At 32.2% G+C, this 15,242-nt stretch overlaps 1 long non-coding RNA gene and 2 other non-coding genes across 3 annotated transcripts in view; all 3 read right to left on the bottom strand.

Moving 5' to 3' along the window:
* Window positions 1–15,242, bottom strand: part of LOC144545284 (uncharacterized) — a 56,610-nt gene that overhangs the window by 27,171 nt on the left and 14,197 nt on the right. The gene's annotated exons all lie outside the window — the stretch shown is intronic.
* Window positions 926–998, bottom strand: TRNAF-GAA (transfer RNA phenylalanine (anticodon GAA)). Its single transcript has one exon. It is a non-coding gene; the product is annotated as a tRNA-Phe (tRNA).
* TRNAS-GGA (transfer RNA serine (anticodon GGA)) lies at window positions 10,722–10,808 on the bottom strand. The gene has a single exon. It is a non-coding gene; the product is annotated as a tRNA-Ser (tRNA).

Here is a 15,242-nt window from a genome sequence, read left to right as displayed (position 1 = left end):
TATGATGTAGCACCAGGGGGGTTTTTAGGTAGCGTATATCATCTTACAAGAATACAATATGATATATATAATCCAGAAGAAGTATGTATAAAAGTATTTGTGTCAAGGAATAATCCTAAAATCCCATCTGTTTTCTGGATTTGGAGAAGTGCTGATTTTCAAGAACGTGAATCTTATGATATATTGGGAATCTCTTATGATAATCATCCACGCCTTAAACGTATTTTAATGCCTGAAAGTTGGATAGGCTGGCCCTTGCGTAAGGACTATATTACTCCAGATTTCTATGAAATACAAGATGCCCTTTGAATGATAAGAAATCCATGTTCACTTAATTATGACATGACTTCAAAATTCATTAATGAATATTTTGAAATTCTATTTTACATGAAATAAACAAAGTAATTGCTAGATTCTTATTCACATCATAGATATAAAAAAATACATATAAAAAAGTCTTTAGATTTTTTCATTTGGAGGAGAAAGAAATAGAATATTCATGTATTTTCTATTAACTGAAGATTTTAGAATTGCACTCAGAAAAGAAGGTAAGAAAGAAAGAAATAGAATAAATAAAAAAATAAATATGAAATTCAGGAATAAAAAGAAGGTATCAAATTTTAAAATGCATTATGTCTATCTATTCTTATCTTAGAACTCTTTACTTTATCTAAAACTAAAGAGTTCTTTTTTAACTTCGATAATAAATATTATTATATTTTTAATATGATGTTTCTATATATCTATATTCTATAGATATAATAGAATAGAGAAAAGATGAAAAAACATTATATGAGGATATTAATATATTAATAATATTAATATTATGAATTAAATAAATAATTGAGTTTATATACTAATCATATATATAGATATATATATGTATATTCTTATTAATTCTTACCCACCCAATTTATTTTTGTCTTGCCGGGAACCAGTTTTGAACTGGTGACACGAGGATTTTCAGTCCTCTGCTCTACCGACTGAGCTATCCCGACTATTTCTTGTGGATCACTCGAGTAGAATACTCGTACCTATGCCCTTGTCAATTAAATAAAGGAGTTCAAATAAAATTAAAATTTATTCAAAAAAATTGAATAATCCATGTTTAAGATAATGATGATTGGTAATGATTTCATTATAGAAGAATGATTCTTTGCATATGCTTAGGATCTTTTCATATGCTTATATTTTATTATTTTGCATAATAATTTTTTTTTTTCAGATCTATTTGCGAAATGAGAAAATAAAACGAATTAAAAAGAAAAAATAGTGAATTTTATTTTTTATTTTTCATCAAAATAAAAAAGAGATATTTTGAAAATCAAATGGGCTTTTTATTGGGGATAGAGGGACTTGAGGATAGTGTCACTTTCTCTCTTTTATAACATGTTTTTTATAAGGATATAGGATATAGGGGAAGAGAAAATTCTTCAAAACACATAAAGAAAATGATTGGACTACTTTTAAGTGAGAAATTTGAAATGAACTCTGATATTTTCAATTCTTCAAAATCTTACTATTTTAATGATATAGGATCTAAAACTAAAAATAATTAAAAATTCTTCAAAACACATAAAAAAAATGATTGGACTACTTTTAAGAATTTTATACTTTTAGCGTAACCTTTATAAATTATAAATTCAAATTCGATCGTCCATTCCTTCTCTCTCCTATGTTTAAATCGTGTTTTATCTTCCTATATTTTTCTATTCTATAAAGTATATTTTCAATTTCGATCAGCAAGGAGATTTTCTTGAATCATATAGGAATTGAAATAAGCTAAAAAAAAGATTATTTCAAGAAAAACTAGTCAATGATGATCCTCCATGGATTCTCCTATATAAGCTGCTGCTAAGGTTGCAAAAATAAGAGCTTGAATACCGCTTGTAAATAATCCAAGCAACATGACAAGTATAGGAATTACTAAAGGGACTAAAGAAACAAGAACAACAACTACCAATTCATCAGCTAATATATTTCCAAAAAGTCGAAAACTCAAAGATAAAGGTTTTGTGAAATCTTCTAGAATATTAATTGGTAAAAGGATTGGAGTTGGCTTAATATATTTCTCAAAATAACTCAATCCTTTTTTGCTAAGACCCGCATAAAAATATGCCACTGACGTGAGTAAAGCTAAAGCAACTGTTGTATTTATATCATTCGTGGGGGCGGCTAACTCCCCATGAGGTAACTCTATGATTTTCCAAGGGAAAAGAGCACTTGACCAATTAGAAACGAAAATAAATAAGAACATAGTTCCTATAAAGGGAACCCAATGACCATATTCATCTCCAATCTGAGTTTTGCTTAAGTCCCGAATAAATTCAAGAATATATTCAAAGAAATTCTGACCATCAGTCGGAATGGTTTGTGGATTCCGAACAGCTATGATGACTGACACTAACAAGATTGCAATTACAATCCAAGAAGTGATAAGTACTTGGCCATGGATTTGTAAACCTCCTATTTGCCAATAGAGATGTTGACCTATTCTACAGCAGATATCTCAAATAACACATTATATGTTCTAATGGAGCATGATATAACATTCATAATTTCTTTTCCTCTGATATAATTTGACTTCAAAAAATCAAAAAAGGAACCATTTTTTTCAATTCAACAATTTAAGTATCCCATATTTAGGATACCAAAAAGTCCTTTTGTATCCTATTAAGCTGAAACTAAGCTGAAACTTCCTTCTTGCATAGGAGCCTATATCCAAGTAAATGAAGAACTTTTTCATAGATCTTAATTATTTAATATTTTAATGATATTAAAAGTTCTATTTATAAAATATTCTTCATTCATGTCGTACTCGAGCAAGACAAAGTCTCCCGTCCAGATAGGATGAGCACCTAAGTCCTCAGAAAGCCTGCATCGTAGTATCAATGGAGTAGGCATTGGTGTGGGATAGTAAAAAAGGATCTGCACCCACACCCACAATATTGTTCCCTTAGTATCTAGGTCAATGAGATCGACTTTGCTGAGACTCCAGGTCCAAAAAGGTCCTCGGATATCAAATCCATTAATGGCTCCAGCTCTAACATTTAGATCGAAATCACGAAAAGGATAATAAACATGGTCCATAAAATAGCCTTCCTCAGAAGGATATTCATCCTCTGTGGATTCTGTGTAATCCTCAGATGAACCTTCTTTTTGCGTTGAATCTTTTGATTCCTCTAATTCTAATTCTGTTGAATTTTTTGAATTTTGATGAGCATCTTCATCATAAGCAAGGTTTTTTTCTTTTTCTTCTATAGAAAAGAAAAAAAGCCCGCTATCGGAGTTGAACCGATGACCATCGCATTACTAATGCGATGCTCTAACCTGTGGGATTTGGGGTATTCTTGCTATTGTATTAATAGGTTGAATAGGATTATTTTTTTTCTATAAATTGTCTACAGAGATGGAACAAAATGACAAAAACTTTGCTTCAGAAGAAGAGTTAAAAGAAGCAAAGGAGTTACAAATGAAAAATAATTTTTCAGAAGAAGAATCTCCTTCAGATTATTCAGATTGTGATAAATATTATTTTATGGACATTGTCCGTTATCCTTTTGGTGATTTCGATAGGAAATTAGCACACATCGTCGACCAAGTTGACGATTATACGTTTTAGGCCCGCTTCTGCGAGACTGATTCGATAGTGACGTGCTATCTATCTGATAAACTGTTGGATAATAATATCCAACCCTTGGTGGGGGGTCTGGTAAGATTGGAATACTTGGAATACTACACTGGTCTTAGATCAAGGATATATTATATCATTCAAGTGATAAATTCTAAGATCAGAGAAGGACCCCCATGGGTATGGTACATGGTTCGTGCCGAAATAATCGGGGAGGATGAAGAAATGTACAAAGACGAGAGGGTACTCTACGCCATGCTAGAGTCTGAACAACTCGTCCCTTGTAAAGTCAAGGATTATTTTGTCGATACTTTTTTTCATCCTGGAGATATCGTCCTACTTGAAGTAAACGAAACAAGTAGGTCGTTTTATGAGATTTTTGAAATTGTGGTTTGATTCCTCGGGAATTCTTTAAACTAAGAGTTTCAAATTTCGAAATATTTTTTAGAATTTCTTTTCTCGGTTTTAAGGATGTATTTGCGCCATAAAGAATTTTTTATAGAATTTATGAAATCACAAGAAGCAAAATAGTATCATACCTGATATAAGAGAATCTGTGGATAAAATATTACAAATGCAGATAAAAGAGTGATTGAAGAGATCTATCTCCTTCTATCCAAATCAAATCCTCCATTTGATTTGGTTTGGATAGAATAAGAAAGTAGTATATGAATCCATCCAACTTTTTGTGTATACTAATACTAGATTGAAATAATTTAACTGGCATTATCCTGATTTTTTAATTTTTCCTGATCGGAAAAATCATGCATGAAAAAGAAAGAAAAAAGATAGAAAAATTTGGTTTTTTATGGTCAAAAATTCATTCACTCCTATTATTCCACAAGAAGAAAATAAGGGTTCTCAAGTATTCAGTTTCATCAATAAGCTAAAGAGGATTATTAGAAATAGCAGCGTGTCAAAAAAGTTCTACTATTCCGTAATAGTACGTACATGTTTTCAAAAAGACAATTATGATTCTTTGATTTGTTTTTTTCTTTTATGTTCATACAGCGATTTTTATAACAGTATCGCACGCTTTGTAATAAGAAGGGAGGCCTCATGTTCATACATAATCTAGCGTACATAGTCGACCAAGTCGACGAACGTACGTTCCAAGCCCGCTTATGGGAGACTGATTCGATAGTCACGTGCTATCTATCTCATGAGCTCTTTTACCAGAATATCCAACCTTCGGTGGGGGACCTGATACAATTGGAGTACAACTCTGGGCTTAGAGATGCGAAACGCCGCGTCCAGAAAATCGTAGCGATCTTGTATTCTAAAAAAAACAAGATAAATTCAGAAAGGTCGCTATGCCCATCACAAGAGGGCTGTCCACCTTAAAAGGACTTAATCGCGACTATGATTTCTTTACGATTACGTCTCAGTTCGGCATTAAGCTGGGACAACTCCTTTACTCAACCTTGGGTTTGAGAACGCTCCAAGATCTGGTGAATGTGGAGGCTTTCACTCTTGTTAGAGTCGTGTGTGAATTTTGCAACAAAATTGATCTCGAAAGATTCTATGAGAACTTCGAGGATTTGGTAGAATTTTTTGAACGCGAGAATTCTCCCAAATAATTCGATTATCATCTATTATATATCTAGAAATTTAGAATACCAACAGAATCTTAAGCCAGAGGAGCCAGAGGAGCTAGAGGAACCAGAGGAGCCAGTTGATCCAAAGGATGTATTTGCGCCATTCGGTCATTTATAACTTCTTTATAATTAAAAATACTACGATACGATTAGTAATTTTCTAATTGCATAATATTGATTCAATTTTTTTTATGTGTTTTGAAGAATTTTTATGGTAAGTCTCAACTCAATATGGACTGTTTTTGGAAAAACTGCATCTCTATGCAATATGAGATGTTCACTAGCTAAATAACACTATGAATATCACTAAGTAATATATATACTTATTATATATACTTCTTAATATATTTATATATTAAATTAATATATTTATATATTAAATATGCATTTTATTTCTAAAAAATAGATTAGGATATAAATCTGTTTGTTCTGTGATTGTATATTCAATAAAAAAAATATGAACTAAAGGATCTCGAAGGAAGGGTAAAAAGAAACAATTAAATGAAAGAGTGGTTAGAAAAATATAGAAAAATTCAAACTTTATTTTTTTATATTAAGAAAATTCCATCAGAATCAGAAATAGAAAAGAAAAAGGAAATATCAAAAAAGTTCTGACAATTTGAAAATATTATTTATTTCAATTTCTAATTTTTAGTTATTTCGTTCTTACACGAGGAAGAACTTGAAGACCTTGTATACTTCTAATGTCGAATCAGGATCAACAAAGACAGAAATCAAGGATTGGGTCGAACTCTTCTTGTTAAGGTAATAGCTATGAATAGTCATCTTCTACCCCGAACTTATTATGGGACATACAATGCATTAGAGGCGTATGATCATTCCGCTTGCACCGGGCTATTCTATTCCACCTCTTCTAGAGAAGAGAACTTTAAAATCAACTGATTTCTTACCATGGGTTTATACAAAATCTCTAGTCCGAGCACACGCAAAGGAGCCGTAGACAGTCAAATAAAATCCAATCCACGAAATAAATTGATCTATGGACGACATCATTGTAGTAAAGGTCGTAATGCCAGAGGAATCATTACCGTAAGGCATAGAGGGGGGGGGGTCATAAGCGCTTATACCGTCGAATCGATTTTCGACGGAATCAAAAAAGCATATCTGGTAGAATCGTAACCATAGAATACGACCCTAATCGAAATGCATACATTTGTCTTATACACTACGGGGATGGTGAGAAGAGATATATTTTACATCCCAGAGGAGCTAGAATTAGAGATACCATTGCTTCTGGTATAGAAGCTTTTATATCAATGGGAAATGCCCTACCTTTGAGTGCGGTTTGAACTATTGATTTACGTAATTGGAAGTAACCAATTAGGTTTACGACAAAACCTATAAATCGATCACTGATCCAATTGGAGTACCTCTATGGAATAGACCTCAACAGAAAACTGTTGAGTAACGGCAGCAAGTGATTGAGTTCAGTAGTTTCTCATAGAAAATTATTGACTCTCGAGATATGGTAATATGGAGAAAACTGTTTGAAGCACGCACAGAACTGGAAGTGCACCTTCTTTCAAAGAGAGGAGGGTTATTCACATTTCATTTGATGGTCAGAGGCGAATTGAAAGCTAAGCAGTGGTAATGAAGATCCACCGAAGAGATGTCTCCTACGTTACCCGTAATATGTGGAAGTATCGACGTAATTTGATAGAGTCATTCGGTCTGAATGCTACATGAGAAACATAAGCCAGATGACGGAACGGAGAGACCTAGGATGTAGAAGATGATAACATGAATGATTCATCAGATTGGTATTCCTCTATATCCACTCATGTGATACTTCATTATACGATGAAAAGATCTATTTTTTTCTACATCATCATATACATCTAGAAAGCCGTATGCTTTGTAAGAAGCTTGTACAGTTTGGGAAGGGGTTTTTTTGATAAAAAAGAAGAATCTTCAACCGATATGCCTTTAGGCACGGCCATACATAACATAGAATTCACACATGGAAAAGGCGGACAATTAGCTAGAGTAGCAGGTGCTGTAGCGAGACTGATTGCAAAAGAGGGTAAATCAGCCACATTAAGATTACCATCTGGGGAGGTTCGTTTGATATCCCAAAACTGCTTAGCAACAATCGGACAAGTGGGTAATGTTGGGGTGAAGCTCAAGAGTTTGGGTAGAGCTGGATCGAAGTGTTGGCTAGGTAACTGTCCTGTGGTAAGAGGAGTAGTTATGAACCCTGTGGACCATCCACACGGGGGCGGTGAAGGTAAAGTGCCAATTGGTAGAAAAAAACCCGCAACTCCTTGGGGTTATCCTACGCTTGGAAGAAGAAGTAGGAAAAGGAGAAAATATAGTGATAGCTTGATTCTTCGTCGCCGTAAATAGGAATATTCCAAATCGAATTTTTGGAATTCAAAAAAATGGGATGGGCGAACGACGGGAATTGAACCCGCACATGGTGGATCCACAATCCGCTACCTTGATCCACTTTGCTACATCCGCCCCTTATCTAGCTAAAGAAAGTATTTTTTCTTTTTTCCATTCCGAATTATTGATTCTGACCTCAATACTTAGATCATTCTATTGGACATAGAATGACAATCAATCTTTTCAATGCAATAAAAGGAGTATCAGCTGTGATAGGTGAAAAAAAAAGGATTGGCAAAAAAAGTATTGTCAAAAAAAGGATTGTAGTAAAGAAAAGATTTGTAGCTAAGCATTTATCGGAAACATTTGAGAAAATCAAAAAGGGGTAGGAGAGAGAAATAATAGTCACTTGGTCTCGGGCATCAACTATTATACCCTCAATGGTTGGTCATACAATCGGTATTCATAATGGAAAGGAACATATACCTATTTATATAACAGATTCTATGAAAGGTCACAAATTGGGAGAATTCGCGCCTACCCGGATGGACCCGATAGATGAAAGAAACGATAACGATAAGAAATCTGTAATGAAGAATAAAAAAAAATAGGGATCAAAGAAAGATTAAGGAGAAAGAATCTTATGAGAAATCTTAAAAAACTAGGGAATAACCCTATGAAAAAGAACTCAAGTTCAAGTAAAGGAGTCCAAGTTTTAACTCAACATATAGGTATTTCTGCATCCAAAGCGCGAAGAATAATTGATCAGATTCGCGGACGTTCTTATGAAGAAACACTTACGATACTCAAATTCATGCCTTATCAAGCATCTTCTCTCATTTTCAAATTAGTTTATTCTGCAGCAAGAAATGCTAATCATAATATGGGTTTAAACAATGCTGAATTATTCATTAGTAAAGCCGAAGTCAATAGGAGTACTATTAGAAAAAAGACAAGACTCTGTGCTCAAGGACACAGTTATCCAATAAAAAGAATCACGTGTCTTATAACAATCGTACTAAAGGAAAAATCGAAATCTTTATTAGATTAATCTAAAATTTAGATATTAAATTAAAAAAAAAAGATATGGATGAAAAAAATAAAATAAAATAAGAATTGTATGGCCCAGAAGACTAATCCACTTTGTTTAAGACTTGGTACAACCTACAATCATCATTCTGTTTGGTTTGAAGAACCAAAAAAATATTCTATGAGTATACAAGAAGATCGAAAAATACGAAATTTTTTCAAGAATTATATACAAAAAAAAATCAAAGAATTTCTAAAAAAAGAACTTATAAAAATTGCTAAAAAAAATATTCAAAAAAAGATCTACAAGATAAAGAAAAAGATCTACAAAAATTACAAAAATATTATTTAAAACAATTAAAAAAAAAAAGCAAAAGAATAAAAAGAAGAAAAAACATTATTTTAAAATAGGCCTACCCCCTCTACCCCCTTTAGGCTTTGAAGGAATTATACGTATATGAATTGAAAAACAAGGAGTTAGAGCAAAGAAAACATTTGTACGAGTCATAATCTATAGCGGATTGGTACCAAAATTCTTATTGAAAGGGGAAAGACTGAAAGATTTGAATGAAAATATAGAAAAACAAGAATTTTTCTATTCTATATACCCCACAAGATATCCCAGAAGACTTCGTCTTGAACTCGTCAAATACGCTAAAGAACCACTTTATAGCCACCCTAATCTTATTGAAGAATTTGTAGCCTTACAAATAAAACAGAGAGTTCCCTTTAGACAGACAATGAAAAAAGCTATTGATATAACTAAATCTACAGGTATAAAAGGAATTAAAATACAACTCGCAGGCCGTATCGACGGAAAAGATATCGCGCATAAAGAAAGTAAAAGAAAGGGTAAACTACCCCTACAAATAATTTGTACCAAAATGGATTATTATTCTCATACAATTCAAGCTGTCTATGGAGTTTTAGGCTTACAAATTTGGATATTTAGAAACTAGAATCTCAGATAATGAATAAAATATATAGGTAATTCAGGATCTTAATTGATTAATCAAATACTACAATAGGAGGAGAGGTTTATGGCTAAAATAGCAGCCAAAATCATTGCTAGTTTCAACAATGTACATTTTTACGGACAGATATATGTATGGATATATCACCCGTCTTACAAATCAGAAGGCCTGTATCCGATTCGTAAAAATGTACATTGTTATCCCGCTATAAAGATAACGAGTTTCTTTGAATTCGATATTCAAATTGGGGATTTTGTAGTCCTAGAATACAACCCGAATGAACCAGAAGCTTATTATATCACTAAAAAGATAGTGATACAATAAAGCTTTTTATATGTAACACCTGGGGGGTTTGGGGATGAAAGTCATATATGTGTATTACTGAGAGATAGAGTCAAGAAAAATATATGAGTCTTATTTTTTCCCAATAAATTAAAAAAAAAGAGAAATTTCTTATGGTTATGGATTATTTGGATAGGTTTCCTTATTATAGATATAAAAATGTTCTATTAGGCAAAATCGTTGCAAGTTCCAGTGACTATATCCATTGCGTACAAATATATTTTTATTTTTTGGTAGAGCCGTGGATAGATCCTGTGTCAGGGGAAATGCGAGGCTTGTGTCCGACTCCTATATATGTACGCTGTATCGGTCCAGAGATATATCTCAATAAGAAACTGTATCCAGATTTTGTAATCCTACAATACCCCACGAATGTACCAGAACATTTCAGGTGGTATTATATAATAGATGACATTTTATATCTATTTATGTTTCTCAATAACATTGAGATAAAGTCAAGAAAATATAAATGAGTCTTATTTTTCCCCAATAAATTAAACAAAAAAAAGAAACAATTCTTATGAAAATCCGAACATCAGTTCGTAAAATTTGTAAAAGATGTCGATTAGTTCGTAGACGTAAACAACTTACTGTGATTTGTCCCAATCTGAAACATAAAAAAGGCAAGGTTAATCTTTCTCATTAAAAAAACCTTCCTTTAGAAATTCTTAATCACTTTGTTCAACAATTTTATCGATACAGGAAAAAAGGAAAAAGTTTTTTTATTGCTGCAATGGTACTATCAATAATTATATTAATTATATTGTTTTAATAAAGAACATTGAAGGATTTAACAAATGGAAAGAGAGGGATTCGAACCCTCGGTAAACAAAAGTCTACATAGCAGTTCCAATGCTACGCCTTCAACCACTCGGCCATCTCTCCTAATATTATAATTATATATATTTTCTATATTTTTTGATGAAAAACTGAGTGAATGGGGAGTTTTCTTATTACAAATAGGTTTCATAAGAATAAATAATACCTTTCCAGTTTTGTATTTTCTTTTAAAGAAAATACTCCACGGATCTATTTAAAAATAGATAATCATCCCATGAATTTTTTACTTCAAATTTTTAGATTTATGATGTGGCATATTTATTATGCCACATATTATGCAAATAAAATAAAATATATAATTAATATTTGGAAGGTTTATTTTATGATGAAAAGATTTTTCCGTTGTTTGAATTCTAACCAAAAAAAACTTCTTGAATTATCTACATAACATAATCAAATAAAATCTTTTTTTATTTTATTGAACTTAAATGAAACAAAAACCTATTGATTAGTGGAATATTAAATTGGAATAAAAAGTCAACTATTTCATATTCATATCTTTCCTTGTCTTTTTTTTTACGTAATTTTTGACTTTATATTTACTTTGTTGTTAAGATCATTTTCTCGAGGGGTAATGAAAAGAATTATATGACGGATTAGTAATTATGCCTAGATCACGTATAAATGGGAATTTTATAGATAAGACCTTTTCAATTGTTGCCAATATATTGTTGGAAATAATTCCAACAACTTCAGGAGAAAAAAAGGCATTTACCTATCACAGAGATGGTGTGATTTGATTCTTTTTTCTTGTTTTTTTTAGCCTGTAGTTAAGTCTTACAAGAAATTAAGTCATATTGCGGGATAGAAAAAACCTAATAATGAAAAAAAAACTTACGCTTGGTGAAGGTAAAGTTTGTGAGGGTAAAACAATAAATCCCTTCTGTCGTCTATCCTCGATTGATGCAATCTCAGATGCTTTAATTATCCATTTGAGCATTGAGCAAAAGATTAAACCCATAGGTTTCTTCGTATTGCGGGTCCCCTTTAGTGGAGTTATTACGTGGAAGTGCTAGTGTCGGCCAATCCACTTTAACTCGTTTTTACAGTTTACATACTTTTGTATTGCCTCTTCTTACTGCTGTATTTATGTTGATGCACTTTCTAATGATACGTAAACAAGGTATTTCGGGCCCTTTATAGAGAAAACATAAAATAGATTGATTATATATTCATATTGGGAAGGACAAAACTATTTCATTGCTATAAATATGGTTTTTTTAAGAATCACACATTTTATTTGGATACTTCTCTTCAACCAATCAATCTTTTATTCTGTATTTGATACGACTAGTTGAAGTGAATCTTGAAAAGAAAGGATGGATTATGGGAGTGTGTGACTTGAACTATTAATTTGGCCATGCGGATACATTATTTTATCCGCCACGTTGTAAATCACGACCAAATGTGTCTCGGGATCCAGCCAAGACACACGTAAGCCCTTTACGTAGTAGAGGGATAGGCCGGTTCGTTTAAAGAGAATATTCTCTATGATCATACCTGAATAATGTCATCTATAAAAAGGCTTTGTAAGGTCCGTAGAATAGAGTGAAATGATATGGCATGATTCAGTTTTATGTCTATTCCACTTACTGAATTTCATCTACTCCACTTAATTGTTTTTTAGTTTTTAGTATAGAAATGCATTCATTTCCTTTGCATTGATTCCTATCTATGATACTATCGGAGTGAAAGAAGGGATCTAAGGAAGAATATAGGTTCTATTTTTTTTTAGTAACAAGTAAATACTTTATATGGATATGGAAAAAATCGAAATATTTTATCGATAAAAACCAATCAGAAGACATGAGACAATCCAAAAAGCGCTTGATCATGATCAATTTTATAAGCTTACTTGGACAGTGGGCATTTATTTAGAAAAAAAGAATTCGAATTTGTTGCAATCCCTCGTTGGAATTGCAACTACAAAATGCAATCGGATAAAATCTTATCATGGAGTCTTATATATAATACATTAATATATTATTAATAGATTAATTAGACATTTGATATTAGTTTGATTCTTTTGATTTTTGCTCGAGCCGGATGATGAAAAATCATCATGTCCGGTTTCTTCGGGGGATGGATCTATACACAAAAATTCATCTATCCCAATAATAAAAAAACCTGACTTAAATGATCCTGTGTTAAGAGCAAAATTAGCTAAAGGGATGGGGTATAATTATTATGGGGAACCCGCATGGCCCAACGATCTTTTATATATTTTTCCAGTAGTAATTCTAGGTACTATTGCATGCAACGTAGGTTTAGCGGTTTTAGAACAATCAATAATTGTTGAACCGGCGGACCCTTTTGCAACTCCTTTGGAAATATTACCTGAGTGGTACTTCTTTCCCGTGTTTCAAATACTTCGTACAGTACCCAATAAATTATTGGGTGTTCTTTTAATAGTTTCAGTACCATTGGGATTACTGACAGTACCTTTTTTGGAAAATGTCAATAAATTCCAAAATCCATTTCGCCGTCCAGTAGCTACAACGGTTTTTTTAATCGGTACCATAGTAGCTCTTTGGTTAGGTATTGGAGCCACACTGCCTATTGATAAGTCCTTAACTTTAGGTCTTTTTTAAATTGATTCATGAAGTATTTTCTTCATGAAGTATTTTAATGTAGATATATCAGGAATAGTTACTTCAAAGTAATTAATTAAAGTAATTATTCCTAATATAAACTCAAAAAATTATATTATATGTTTTCAAGTTTCAAATAAATTGAAAAATTGATAAGTCTTTCTAAAAAATAGCATAGAAAAATCTTTTTGAAAAAAAAAAGTATCAAAAATTCTTATTAAACTGTCTTGCTTTTGCTCTCGAAAATGATTGGATTTTGACCAATGGAAACCATCAATTTGATAGAATCAATAGGTATATAATATAGCTAAATGTTACTATCCTATTCATCAGTACTGCTCCTTGATACTGGAAAGATTCTCTTATCTGTTCGAATTCATGACCTGAACGAGCCGCACATACACCCTAGCACATGGTCCTGACATCCAATGGGAGATTTCTTACCATTTTTTTTTGGCTGTCTTATGTTTCTAAGAAGTTGTGTATATAGTTGGCATATTGTGTATATATCTATACAGAATCCAATTTGGCCATTCCGCCATTTCCATTCCAAATCATCCTAATCTGAAGCTTCTTATCGAAAAAAATCCCATAGTTGCTTACTATTCATCGACTCCCTATCTAGAGAACAATCAAGTAATAATGGAATTCTTATTCTGTTTGCTAAATCACATGAAATTTTAGTTAACTCCATATATCGATTTTTTTAATATAAATATATTGATATTGAGTTTTTATCGGCATTGTGTAACCAGGTAGTGTCGTAAGCAGCTCGTGTGAGAGCTCTTCTAGCAATAGTTTCTGATACTCCACTTATGAAATTTGAAAATTTAGTTAACTCCATAAGTTAGAATACAAAAAAATTGAGTTTGTATAGGCATTATGTTAGCAGCTAATGCTAGCGCTCTTCTAGCAATAGTTTCTGATACTCCACTCATTTCATAAAGTATATCACCAGGTGATATAACGTATACGGAATGTTTTGATATGATTAACCGTGGTTTTTTTTTATCTGAATGATCCCATTCTGATTCTGTCGTCGTTATTGTAGGAGGTTTCTGGGGAAGTACCCAGAGTTTTCCACGACGACGCAGATACCTTTCAATTGCCCATCGTCCTGCTTCTATTTGTCTAATAGGAATTTCCGCAGGTTCAAGTGCTTGAAGAGCATATCCATACCTCTCAAAAGGAATCAAATTGACTCGATGAGATAGAGATATTCCCTTCATTATAGGGATGTTTCCTATAAAAACGGTTTGTTCCTGCATTTTTATACTGGTTTTTCGAGTTAATCCCGCGGGTACAAATAATCTTACAGAATATGTAAGTGATTCATAAATAGCATCTCTTTCTTTTATCAAGGGTTCTACCAATTATAATATCTTTTCACAAATAATAGAAATTCTAAATTTTGATTGATATCTTCGATTTTTTCTTCTGGAAACTTCTTAAATTCTTCCCTCAAGCCTTTAGTAATAAATCTGCAAAAGCTCTCAAATTGTATCTGATTAAACCCAGGTATTGTGGCCATTCCGCCATTTCCATTCCAAATCATCCTAATCTGAAGCTTCTTATCGAAAAAAATCCCATAGTTGCTTACTATTCATCGACTCCCTATCTAGAGAACAATCAAGTAATAATGGAATTCTTATTCTGTTTGCTAAATCACATGAAATTTTAGTTAACTCCATATATCGATTTTTTGCCCTACTTCATAATATTATTTAGAGGATAAGGATCAAACCTTTTTTTATAAATAGAAAAATATTTTTTGATCTTAAGAAAGAAATTGAAAGATCCCTTAACTATAGTAGGATTTTCAATAGAACGAATCACACTTTTACCACTAAACTATACCCGCTATATATTCATTATGGTATATAAATAC

The sequence above is a fragment of the Carex rostrata genome, chromosome 27, assembly GCF_964058835.1.
Source record: "Carex rostrata chromosome 27, lpCarRost1.2, whole genome shotgun sequence".
Classification (NCBI taxonomy): Eukaryota; Viridiplantae; Streptophyta; class Magnoliopsida; order Poales; family Cyperaceae; genus Carex; species Carex rostrata.
This window is presented reverse-complemented; position numbering and strand designations above follow the sequence as displayed.